The sequence below is a fragment of the Triticum aestivum genome, chromosome 2B, assembly GCF_018294505.1.
Source record: "Triticum aestivum cultivar Chinese Spring chromosome 2B, IWGSC CS RefSeq v2.1, whole genome shotgun sequence".
NCBI lineage: Eukaryota > Viridiplantae > Streptophyta > Magnoliopsida > Poales > Poaceae > Triticum > Triticum aestivum.
This window is the reverse complement of record NC_057798.1, coordinates 20,128,315-20,140,370: the sequence shown is the minus strand read 5'-3', so window position 1 is coordinate 20,140,370 and position 12,056 is coordinate 20,128,315. Positions and strand designations below refer to the sequence as shown.

General features: G+C 46.0%; 1 pseudogene; it reads left to right on the top strand.

Annotated features, from left to right (window-relative positions):
* The first annotated feature begins 358 nt into the window (after positions 1-358).
* On the top strand, positions 359-7,233 carry LOC123038799 (disease resistance protein RGA5-like; annotated as a pseudogene).
* Positions 7,234-12,056: the final 4,823 nt, after the last annotated feature.

Here is a 12,056-nt window from a genome sequence, read left to right as displayed (position 1 = left end):
AAGAGCTTCTCTGATTGAGATTAGCTTCTCTGATCGATTTACCGTCATCAGCGGTCGAGGACGAGTAAAATAGTAGGGGCGGTCTGGTCTCTGTTACGAGTACAGAGCCAAACGCACGTTAAGCCGCCTTGATCCAATTGCATGCATGCATGTGATCACAGGAATCAATGTAAAATTGTGCCATGTGCATTCAGCGCCTAGATCAGTGCGATTGTACTATTCCTGAATACACTACCGCGGCCTGGCCGGCCAAAACAAATGTCTACTCCATGACCTAAATGTTGATGTGAACTTGCTCCGGTCCTATATAGAACAGCGCTGCAGCACCTAAACGTACAACGACCGCTGTACGCTCCTCAACCAAACAACAAAGCTACCCGCAAAAAAAAAGCAAGCCATGGCCATGAGTATGGCAACCGGCGCCATGGGCTCCCTGCTGCCCAAGCTGGTCGAGCTCCTCAAGGACGAGTACAAGCTGAAGGAGAGCATTAAGGAAGGCGTCAGATCTCTTGAGCAAGAGATGAAGAGCATGCAAGCTGCGCTCCGCAAGGTGGGCGAGGTGCCACGAGACCAGCTCGACGAGCAGGTCAAGATCTGGGCAAGGGAGGTGAGGGAGTCCTTCAAAATGGAGGACATCGTCGACAAGTTCTTGGTGCGTGTTGATGACGGCTTCAAGCCCGGCGCCAACCCGAAGAAGCTCAAACGGCTCACACCAAGATGATGGCCGGTTTGTTCACCAAGGGGAAGACTCGCCATGAGATCGCTGATGCAATCAAGAGCATCAAGAAGCAAGTACAAGATGTTGCTGAGAGGCGTGCAAGGTACAATGTCGATAATATCGTCGCTAGCCCTCCTACTGTGACTTCCATAGATCCTCGCCTTGGGGCTCTGTACACGGAAGTGACAGAGCTTGTTGGCATTGCCGGAACAAGGGACCAAGAGGTAATGAAGTTGATCTCGGAGGGGGATGGCATGTCCAAGAAAAAGTTGAAGATTGTCTCTGTTGTTGGATTCAGAGGTTTAGGCAAGACTACTCTTGTCAAAACAGTTTATGAAAATATCAAGGGAGATTTCAATTGCAGTGCTTTTGTTTCTGTTGGTCGAAATGCCGAGGCAAAGAAGGTTTTCATGGACATCCTTCTTGATCGTAACATGAAGAAAATCCGTGATGATCTTGGCATGAACGGAAGTCAGTTCATCATGTTGGATGAGGGACAACTCATCGACCTACTCCGGGAAAGTCTCGTGGACAAGAGGTATATACATGTCATCTCTTGCCCATCATTTTCCATGGTAGTTTTGCATTGATGTGTAAATTAATACCAACACCATTTTTTAGCCCGGGCTCTGCACCCGGTAAGAGAAAATTCAAAACAAATGCTAAAAAATTTCAAAAAAATTGAATATGATTTGCTGCGTGAGGTCCGCTCCAAATTTCAGCTCATTTGTACATATGAGTAGCTCTCAGCAAAAAGAAAAAATGAGTCAGAACAATACATGGACACTAAACTGTTTCGCAGATCCTAAATTTGACTTTTTTTGCCGAGAGTGACTCAAATATCCAAATGAGTTAAAATCTGGAGCGGAATTCACACACCTAAGCATCTTTCATGCAAAAAAAAAATCATATTTTTTTTGAATTTGTAAGTATTTGTTTCCTGATGGATAATAGAAGGACGATATTTAAATGGGAATGTTGTGCTGGCGGACCCAAGGGTGGTGCACACTTATTCCATTTCCTCCCGCGAGCATCAGACTGAAATGGCCCGCTATTTAAAATTTTGAGTTAAACACCGATCACATCAACTCCCCTCTATTTCTATCTCTCATGCCCTCCTCTCCCTACTTCCTTGAACCCTTACCCCTCCCTACTACTAGCTCCATCTATTTTCTCCTCCACCCGGGCCAGAAGTATGTACTCTTATGTCATATATACCTCTTACGCATGAGTTATACCACTTTTACCACTTTAAGATACAATATTACAAATTACATGGTACTCCAAATCGAATTCCACCAACAAATGGCCATATGCCCTTTTTCACAATACATCCTCTTTTGCATGAAAATATTGCAGATCGATCTTATCATCGTGGTAATACTAGACAGTTTTTACCTAAATGTACTTTCATTGTAACATGATCGTTAAATCATTAGTTGGTTCATCGCTCCTTTATGTGGTTCATTGCTTGTTTATTTCCATTGCATCTTAACTATTTTACATTGTTCCTTCTAGACTATTGTCTCATGTTCATAATGCTAGACTATCTTTAACTAACCCATTGAGGCCTACCATGTGTACTTATGAATTACAATAATGAATGTGGCAATATTAGAAAATGTATAGCTCAATGTACTTGATTGAGACATAATTTTTAATCCATCAATTAGTTTATCTTTTTTTGTCCATTCCTTCCTATAACCATTTGAAAATGTTTCGTCCAAACTCTTATCTCCCGCTCATAATGCTAGATTATATACAATTGTGCCCTTTTAGGCTTACCAAGTTACATATGAATTATAATAATGATCTCTAAGTGGTATAGGTACCTCATTGTAATTGATGATATATGGGATGAGAAATTATGGACAACCATCAAAAGGGCATTCTCTAAGGCTAATGGTTATGGCAGTCGGCTAATCACGACAACTCGTATAGTCAGTGTATCCAAATTATGCTGCTCGTCTACTAATGATTCGGTTTATCAAATGAAACCTCTTAGTGATGATGATTCCAAAAGGCTCTTCCATAAACGTATATTTTCTCAAGAGAGTGGATGTCCTCATGAGTTCGAAGATGTGTGTAAAGGCATATTGAAAAAATGTGGTGGTGTGCCATTGGCCATCATTACAATAGCTAGTATTTTGGCTAGTGATGAAAGAGCAAATTCACTGAATGAGTGGCATGTTTTGCTAGAGTCTATTGGTCGTGGACTTAATGAAGATCCCAGTGTAGAGGAGATGATGAGGATACTATCATTTAGTTATTATGACCTTCCTTCACATCTGAAGACATGCTTATTGTATCTAAGTTTGTTTCCAGAAGATAGCAGGATCATGAAAGATCAGTTGATATGGATGTGGATTGCTGAAAGCTTTGTCCAATGTGAAAAAGCAGAAACTAGTCTCTTTGAGGTCGGAGAAACTTACTTCAATGAGCTTGTGAACAAAAGCTTGATCCAGCCGGTATATAATATTTATGGCTGTGTGTATGCTTGTCGCGTACACGATAGTGTGCTTGATCTAATTTGTTCCTTGGCAAGTGAAGAGAACTTTGTTACTATAGTGAGTGGTACTAGTGGTACCATGTCTTCGGAGGGCATTGTCCGCAGATGGTCCCTCCAAAATGCTAGAAAAGAAGATGGTCAAACCAGGCCTCTCAGGTCTGAGAGTATTGGGCAAGCAAGGTCTATTGTGTTAGAGTTGTGTCGAATATAGTGTACAAGGTAGGTTACAGTTGGACTTGTAGTTGTATTGTGTTTACATAGGATATGGAGGCGTGTCCTAGTAGGACACTTGTATCCTAGGCCTCTCTTATATAGCAAGGATAGACACACGATGTAACCTATGCCAGCATAATAGCACAGGCGCGCAAGGGGGAGCCGGCGGCGTGTGCCGGCGCCCGGGTGGCCGGTGTGCGGTATTGTGATGGTGTCACGGGGAGGAGCGCCCGTAGTCAAGCCCCGGGGATGTAGCCATATCGGTGAACCTCGTTAATAAATCTCGGTGTTCGTCCCTCGTGTGATTGATTGGTCCTAGATGATCGACGATATGCCTCGGATTTATTTTAACAAGTGGTATCATGAGCTAGGTTGTTTGGAGGCTGTGGATTGTTGATCAGAGGAAAAATCGAGTTTGAGATGCAGCCGGGTGCGGTGTGGTTCTCGACGAGATTGGTAAAGACAATTGGAAGCGGAGTCGGCGAGACTGGATCGGAAGCAGGAGGCCTGACGTGCCGCGATCGATTTGATGAATCGGTCGGGCGAGCGTACATCCAGCGGCAACATAACACGAGCATCAGGATTCAGTCTTGGGCTCTCGGCGATATCGACCGGATCAGGCGCCGAACGAGTGTGTGCATGCAGGCGGCGGTGCTGCGTAGCCGCGCGAGGGTTGTGCGCAGGCACGGTTGGCAAGGTGGCCCAAAGCGTCGAGCGGCGTTGGAGGCAGCTGGACATGTTGTGCGCGGCCGAGGCCCAAGTGTAAGGTTGGTTGTGCGCTGCCGCATGGGCAAGGTCAGGTGCGGCTGGGGCAGGAAGTCAACGCGTCGCGGTGGCATGCATGTGATGAGCTAGTCCAAGCGTGACGCTGGTGGACGAGGCGCACTTGAGGAAAGCGTCCTGCTCGTTTATGAGATTTGTTTGAAAAAAAAAAACTGGCACAAGGGCTTAGTCAGATCGTGTGATGCTATTCATGGAAAAGGAAAGGAAAAGAAAAGCCCAGCTACGGACGTGTGATGAATCAGGTTTCAGGTATGTTCACACGGGAAGGCTATGTGGACTTTGCCTTAGGTTTTTTCTTTGTTGGTACACATTTGTGTACGGATGGTGATGGTCACGGCGATGGCTTGAGGAGTCTGTAACGTGCCGTGCAGCCGGACTACTTGGGTTGGGTTGGACTGGACAGTTTGACGGATCGGCGTGAGTCGGTTGGTACAGAAGACGGTGGTGGGATCGGCTACGACGACGTAGGAGCGTGATGCTGATGGTGACCGACTTCTGGGGCGTGGAAACACGTGGCGCAGGCCCCGAGGGCTTGTGTGGCTTCGACAAGACTATGACGCGGGATTGATTCAAGGTGGTGTATACACAGAGCTTAAAGTCGATGAAGCGCGTGGGTGGACTGATCATCTACCATGGAGTCATGTTGAAGGTGGAGCTGGAGTCTGGAAGACTTCACTCGGTGCTGGATTGAGGGGCTACGGTAAGGATCCAGGGAATCGAAGCCTATTCAGGGGGAAAAGCGAGAGACGCGTAGTTCGGACTGGAGCCCAGTGGTCTGATGGAAGCGTGGAACTCATCATCGGTCGGTGATGATCGATGGAACTCTGCAGTGGGGGTTGAGTGGTGTGGGTTCGCGACCCTTGAGACTTGACCGAGACAGCGGAGGCTCGACTCGGTAATAGCGGCGAGGCGTGCGGTATGCACGGGACATAGAGACGAGCCAGGGCTCTGGTGGTCATACATGTGGTGAGACAACTGCGAATTTGACTCAGGATGACTACACGCAACAGTGAAATTCATTCAAGTTCCAGACAGACGGTCAAGAAAGGAGCGGTGATGTTGAGTGCAGGTAACTCTTATTTTGACACCCACTATGTGAGTTGTTCACTTTCACGCAGGTCATTGATCAGTGTGTGATGGCGTTGGACTGATACTCTGAAAGTTGGGAGCACAAACAAGAGTAACAAGGAACTTAATTTTGCTCGAGTGTTGACTGTGGTCAAGAAAAGAAGGGACTACAAGTTGCAGGTGGAGTCACATGGAGTCTTTGGAGTAGCAGCGGTGCTCATGGGATAAGCTCAAGTCCAATGTACATGGAAGTTTGACGCATTGACGAATTCAAGGTGGTGGAGATATTCGCCAAGGTGGAGTTTGTTAGAGTTATGTCGAATATAGTGTACAAGGTAGGTTACAGTTGGACTTGTAGTTGTATTGTGTTTACATAGGATATGGAGTCGTGTCCTAGTAGGACAGTTGTATCCTAGGCCTCCCTTATATAGCAAGGATAGACACACGATGTAACATATGCCAGCATAATAGCACAGGCGCGCAAGGGGGAGCCGGCGGCGTGTGCCGGCGCCCGGGTGGCCGGTGTGCGGTATTGTGACGGTGTCACGGGGAGGAGCGCCCGTAGTCAAGCCCCGGTGATGTAGCCATATCGGTGAACCTCGTTAACAAATCTCGGTGTCGTGCCTCGTGTGATTGCTTGGTCCTAGATGATCGACGATATGCCTCGGATTTATTTTAACATATTGTTACATTTGCACCTGCTATTGATCTAATGCCAACATTCTCTAGCTTTGTTGTTTTGCGTGTATTAGATTTGGATGGATATGATGGTACTAAGGAGGACCATCTCAACCTTCAAGAGTTTGGGAGTTTGCTTCACTTGAGGTACCTATGTCTATCTGGAAGAAGATTAGGTGACTTGCCGGAAGAGATTGGAAAGTTGCAGTTTTTGCAGGTGTTGAATTTGCCTAGAGGTACAAGACTGCCGTCGACTGTGATTAAGCTCACGGGATTGTTGTGCCTATGGATTAATGGTGGGAGGTTTCAACCACCAGATGGTTTTGGAAACCTGAGATCAATGGAAGTGTTGAGTAAGATAAAAGCTGGCTCTGTAAGCATTGTGCAAGAGTTGGGCAGCATGCACAGCTTGAGGGAGCTGAATATTCAGTTTGTGAGTTCAGGGCTGGTAGAATCTTTTGTGAAGTCATTAGGAAAAATGCAAAAGATCCAGCGTGTAGAAATCAGTGCCAAGTGTGAGCGTGAAGTTTCAATGGATCTTTTGGAGGAACATTGGGCGCCCCCTGCAAGTCTCCGCGAGTTTATCATGCTCAAAGGCATCAGATTATCTAGGCTGCCGGCATGGAATCCATATCATCTGCCACAACTCTCCAAATTAAAAATAAGTGCAGGGGATGTGGGACAGGAGGATCTGGGATTCCTTGGAGGGTTACCGGCGCTTCGGATTCTCTGGCTACTGAGCGATAACCAAAGGCCGCTACTCTTCAGCGCCGAGGGGTTCCGTTGTTTGAAAACAATCAGCTTGGTTTCCAAATCACCGAGCCAAATATTGTTCAAGCCAGGAGCTTTGCCCAAGGCCGAACAAGTTACTGTCTTTATCAGTTTGCGGGCGGCAAAAGACGAAGCAGCTGGCAACTGTGGTGATTGGTTTGAGCTGGGCATAGAGAACCTGCCGTCCCTTCGGGCCGTCGTTGTCATTTTCTTCCGTTCGGGAGTGACGGTCGGGGAGGCCAGGCTAGCCAAGGGTGCGCTAGAGAACGCCATCCTTGCCCATCCTGGGTCCATCCGCAGCATTCACATCCGCTTCCATAAGTCCATACCAGAAGGTAGTAAGTACGTCATTAAAACCGATGATGCCTTTATGCTTGCATGCATGGTTGTCGTTACTGAATCACTGACCGGCCTTTCTTTCTTCCTTCCTTCCTTAGATGCTCGTGCTGAGGATGTCTACACCAATGACGTTGACAGCAGCGATCGACGATGAAGAATCGGAGTGATGACCTGCACACTAGTGCGGAATCGGCCTTTAGTGCCGGTTCGTAACGGACTTTAGTGCCGGTTCGTCAACCGGCATTAAAGAGTGGGGACTATAGGTCCCCGGTCTTTAGTACCGGTTCGTCACGAACTGGCGCTAAAATGCCACCACGTGGCACGAGCCAGACCCGTTTGCGTGGAGGGCATTAGTACCGGTTGGTAACACCAACCGGTACTAAATGTTTGGGTGTTTTTTTTTAATTTTTGCTTTAATTTTGTGTTTTCAATTTGGCTTTATTTTCCATTTAATTCTTTTTTGTTTGCTGGTATTTCATGATACTACAAATTATACACGTTATGCATATATATTAAATAGATTTTCTCGTACGTAGAACCGCATATATATATATATATATATATATATATATATATATATATATATATATATATATATATATATATATATATACTCACAGCCAACACCATTAACTATTCACACATATACACATGTATATACATATACAATTTCTACTACATGTTGCCTTGGTGCCTTCGGAGCACGATGACAAGTGGTTCATGAGGGCGGTAGCGGATAATAGTATTCTCCTTTCGGATCTATGACCTGGTAGTGCAAAAATCCGGCTATTTCCTCTTGAAGTGCTTGTATGCGGTCCGATGGTAGGAGCTTATCCCGCACCGATCTGAACTGTTAAGAAGGAGATCAATATGCATGTGTGTTAGTTGTGTGACTAGATATCGATAATGGTGTGAATAGTGTTCTGACAAAAACGTACCTAATCTTGTCTATCAGATCTGCTCTTTTCGCACATCATCATGCGAATGTTCTCGTAAACGTAGTATGCACACAGATTATTCTCTTTCGCCTGCCTCAGGGCCTTTACGAGAACGGAATTGAATCAGATAATGATTAATCAAGCATAATAATTAATTAATGATATTGAAACAAGAATTAAAGAGATGGTAGCTAGCTAGTACTACTTCATTACTTACCTTGGGTCGATGCCAAAACAATTTCTTTGGCCATTCTCCTGCAGTCACCGCGATGAACTTTGCCCATGCCCTGCCCGCCGGCAAAGAAAATTAATAAAGGGGTTATTAAATAGTTCATATCAGGAACTAATAGTTAATAATGATTGAAATTACCTGTTGACTATCCCCTTCACGATGGTGTAGTCTTTATCTTCTTTAGTTAGTGAGTCCAGTAATTCAACTTTTCCTTCCTCAACTTTAATGTCTATCAAGACCCAGTGCCAACTGCATACGCACACATTTGCATGTCTTAATTAAGCGGGCATGTGCATAAAATTAATCAACTACCGTAAACGGTATACACTTAATTATTAACATCTAGCTAGTAAGCAAAAACAGAATTTATAGTACAAGACAGTGCGACTCACGATAAGTTGTAAGGAAGTAGTATATCTTCGAAGGTATTGAGGCACTTCAAGAACTCTAGCATACTTTCCTCTACAGCAGCTTTACAATGGTCAATCTCCCATATGTCCTGATTAATGGTATTTGGGTCAATGAACCCAACACCATAGCGTCCAGCTTTTTTCATTTTATACATCTTCATCCTGCATATAATACCACAGAAAAAGAATATAGTGAGGATAATTACATGTAATGATTGATCAAAATTATCACTACATAACTAGCTTGAGACTTAAGTTACAGAAAGAAATCACTTATAGACAATAGCAACTGACAATAGACTTGTCGAGTGCGTCTTGATTAAATAATTGAAATAGTTCTGGATACTCAATGACCACAGATTTCTCATGGTAATAATGATCATGCTTGACATTCACCATGAGAGACTCTTGATTGGAAATCTTGGTAATGTTCATGTACCATTGATGCAATTGATACATTCTCGTTGGGAGGTCCTTGACCTTGTCTGGATGGATCAAAGGTTTGCCCCGGACATATTGCCATGCTTTTTCCGATTCTTTAAGCGTAGGCATGGGCTCGATTTCGAGGAGTTGTCCAACAGAGATATTGAGCATTTGAGCCTGCATTATATTATCCTCTGTTATTACCACATCGCCATGCTGGGGAACGCTAACGGTTTGCCCACAATAATATTTGGTGCGCGTACTACTCCTCTCATGTGTTGTTGGCACAACAAGCGGGGGGATCGCTTGCGCCGCCTGTTCTCCCAACTGGTGATCGGTTTTCCCGCATTTTTTGCCAGCTGCTTGTTGGCTCGAGCTTGAGCTCGCTTCCTTCTGTAGTCGTGCTCGATGTGCCTTCCTGATTTGGCGCTCATAGTCCGAGTCAACAGGCTTGGGAGCTGGTTCTCTAGCCATACGAATGAAGTGGTCAATTACTTTCTCAGGCACTTTCTCCTTTGGCGGCGGTTCCGGTTCCGGTCCAAAATGGGCATCCCCTTGGGCTTGCACTATGGCTGTGTTTTGCTCCTTAGTCATGTCGTAAGGCCTCTGAGGAAGAGGAGCGAGGCTTGGACCATATTTATATCGCTTGCCTTCGCCTATACTTTCTGAACTACCTAGACTCGTACCGCTACGCACCAAAGCTGCGGGATGTCTCTTCTGCGATTGCTGAGACGGCGGAGACGACTGACGTGGAGTTGGACCAGGAGAAGTGGCCTGACGATGTGCCGGACTTGAAGCAGGAGGTGTGGCCTGACACAGTGCCGGACTTGCAACCGGAGAAGTGGCATGACGCTGTGCCGGGCTTGAAACCGGAGGAGTCAGCTCACGCGTTCGGGGACTTGGAGAAGGTGGCGGACTTCGAGGAGGAGTCGTCTCACGCGTTCGTGGACTTGGAGGAGCGGGAGTCTGCTGACTCGGTGGCGGACTTCGAGGAGTCGGCAGACGACGCGGTGTCGGTGGACTTCGAAAGATTATGCAATCCTTTCTCCATAGGATGATACGATGTATGGCCTCTCCGAGTGTGCGCTCGTCTTCACCTCCAGGAATGTCAAGCGTTAGCCCCGAATATGGGTCCACCACTTCATCAACCATGACATGAGCATAGCCCTCTGGAATCGGGATGCAATGGTAGGTTGATTCGGGGGTAACTGGAAAAGCAACGCCGTCCGCCACCTTCATGGATATGTTCTTCATTTTGGAGTGTAGCTCGCAGTTAGTGTTCTCTATGATGTCATCCACAGGGTATTTATCCAGCAGTGTGTCGCCCGGGGCAGAACCAACGCTGCTTCTCGGCATGGATGAGACGGTGCTATCCAATGCTGGACGATCATCCACTTGCTGCTGCCGCTGCTGAGACCCCCTTTCCTGGCTAAGTGAGTCAATCTGCTGCTGCTGCTGCTGGAATTTGAGTGCCAGGTCCGCGTGCCTTGCTTCTAGGCCTTGAAGGCGTTCTGCGTCCTGCTTCCTCTGCTCCTCCTCCAGCTTCCTCTTCTTCTCCTCCTCCATCTTCTTTCTTGCACGGGACCTGTAGTCGTCATTCCAGTCTGGAAAGCCCTCATACCAGGGAATAACACCCATGCCTCGTGTTCTTCCCGGGTGTTCAGGATTTCCTAGGGCGCGCGTAAGCTCGTCGTTTTCTCTATTGGGCATGAACACCCCCGCTCGAGCTTCTTCTATTGCGTCAATTATCTTTTGTTTGGCTCCTTTTAGACTTTCCTTCTTCGAAACCATGCCTGTCTTCGGGTCCAACACCCCCCATGCGCATAGAACCAAGTTCTGCACCTGGGGGGCCAGTGCCGGGTAACCAGAGTGACCCCTGCATCCTCCATCTCTTGCTCAGACTTATCCCACTTAGGCAATGCCACCGCGTAGCCACCTGGACCCAGCCTATGGAACTGCGTCTTTCTTGCGGCATTTGCCTTGTTTTTCATCGACCGTTCCTTAGATATTTCTGAATCCTTGAAGGTCACGAAATCGTCCCAATGTTCTCTTTGCTTCTCCAGTGTTCCCTTGAAATCTGGAGTCTTCCTTTCATTAGCGAGGTAGTTGGCCCATACAGTTTTCTTGTGGGTGTTGAATGCAATTGCCATCTTCTTAAGAGCCGCGGCCTTGACTTTGTCCACATCTGCTTTAGTGAAATGATCTGGTAGGGTGAAATGTTCCATCAGAGATTTCACCAGGTCTTCTTTGGCTCTGCCATCGACCCAAGTAACACCTGGACGTTTAGTCTTTGGCTCTTTCCATTCTTGAATGGAGATCGGGAGTTTGTCCTTCACAAGAACTCCGCACTGACGAGTCCACTTGTTTGCAATGTTCTTAGGCATGAGGGGTTCGCCACTAGGTTTGATGGATTCGATGTGGTACTTTACACCATCCTTCAACAATCTGCCCGGGCCTCGCTTTGTCTTGCTGTCTGTAGAAGCAGATTTGCTCGATCCGGAGGGCTGAAAGAAGAAAGATCGATTCGTTAATATATCTTCAATAAAAAAAACATGTGATGATCACCATGATGCATGCTTATATAAATATACCTCGCCGGTAGTGTTTGTTATTTGAATATCAGCACTGTCTGTGTCATAATCATAATCATAATTCATGACTTCATCAGCCCGGTCGTCGAGATCGAATATCTTTTCATCACCCTCTCCGGTATTGTTAAGATATTGGGAGCCGTCATCTGCTTCATTCAGATCATCTAGCCTGTGAGGGCTGCGTATGATGTCGAACAATACCTCTTCTCTCTCTCTGCTGGTATTGTCCGCCATAGCTTTTACTTTACTAATAATACAGAAGAAATATAAAATAATTTAGTATTCAAATTACAATGCATGGATGCAATTAATCAATAAGGAAAATCTGAATCTCGAATACATCCTCTCGAATATATAATCTCGAATACATCATCGTCTTAATA